Source organism: Cyprinodon variegatus, unplaced genomic scaffold, assembly GCF_000732505.1.
Source record: "Cyprinodon variegatus isolate N-32 unplaced genomic scaffold, C_variegatus-1.0 Scaffold20, whole genome shotgun sequence".
NCBI classification, from domain to species: Eukaryota; Metazoa; Chordata; class Actinopteri; order Cyprinodontiformes; family Cyprinodontidae; genus Cyprinodon; species Cyprinodon variegatus.
In genome coordinates, this window is record NW_015150473.1 from 763,670 (window position 1) to 764,908 (window position 1,239).

Sequence of the window (1,239 nt, forward strand, 5' to 3'; positions counted from 1 at the left end):
CCTGCCTGCCTGCCTTGCCGCAGCAGTTATGCACAGTTCTTATCGGCCAGGAATCCCGTTAAACAGAGCAGAAGCTGCCGCAGGCTCGGAGCTGCGTCTCCATCAGCCGCTGTTGTCAGCTGTGAGCGCGGAGCGGGAGGCCGGCTGCTGCTGCTGCTGCTGCTGCGGCTGCGGCTCCTCGCTGGTTTAAAATGAAACGACATGGCTGTGGATCCGGTTCACGCGACATACGCGCTTCGGCGTTGGAGCCTTGGAAACCTTAAGCAGCTGTGAGAGCGGGGAGCAAATCATCTGAATGAAAGACGCAAGGTGAGTCCGACCACCATGTTCCACGATTTGCTTCCATAAAAGCCTCCAAGGAAAGGAAGGAAGGAAGGAAGGACAGGAGACGCCACTAGGCCGGGGGGAGATTTCTCCAGCATCTGGAAGGTCGCTGCTGTGTGAACCTGGCTTGCTTTAACACGTGTTTACCTCTCTTTTTCTGCGTAATAATGCAATTTTAACGGCTCTCTGTTTTCGTGGAACAGCAGTTTCCTCGTTAGGAGACGCGTTACGCAAGCACGTCTGCTAAGGTAGCAGGGTGATATTCCTCGGAAAAATAACATCCTAAATACTTACAAGTTTCATTTTCTCCCAGGCTCTCCCTCCAGCTTAAAGTTTCATGCATCAAACAGTCATTAAATACAGCCAAAGAGCACCACCTGGAACTGCCATCACAATATTTATAATCTAATTCGTTTTTTTTATGGTTAACCAGTGCTCTAAAAGGTTCATAAGCACCCAGAACATATATTTGTGTTTATGTTAGTGCAAACATACCAGTTCTCCTTTTTTATTAAATGATATCACTACATTTTTAAACATTATCAGATTTGCTTCTCAATTCACTGCCTCACAGAAATAAATGACCCAGTAAAACTGGTGCGAATGTAGAAGCAAAAAGGGCATTGACCTCTATGGACTTCTGTCCCTGGTATACATTTGCAGGCCACAAGCCAGAGCACATATAGAGCTGCTAATTTTAGATCTGTTTGCGTTCTAGAGAACAGCAGTCTAGATGCAAGAGTCGTGTGCATGGGATTCTCTTGCACTCATTTTCAAGGCCTGGTCTATGAGCTGAAATGTATATAAGGATGTGCTCCAATTTCCCTCCACACAATAACAGATGGTGTATGTATGTGTGTGTATATATATATATATATATATATATATATATATATATATATATATATATACACA

General features: G+C 44.8%; 1 protein-coding gene across 1 annotated transcript in view; it reads left to right on the plus strand.

Moving 5' to 3' along the window:
- Positions 1-6: 6 nt before the first annotated feature.
- LOC107094156 (transmembrane protein 56-B-like) overlaps positions 7-1,239 on the plus strand; it is a 28,581-nt gene continuing 27,348 nt past the window's right edge. The window contains exon 1 of the mRNA XM_015389601.1: positions 7-309. The gene's annotated coding sequence lies outside the window, so the exon portion shown is untranslated. The remainder of the gene's footprint in view (positions 310-1,239) is intronic.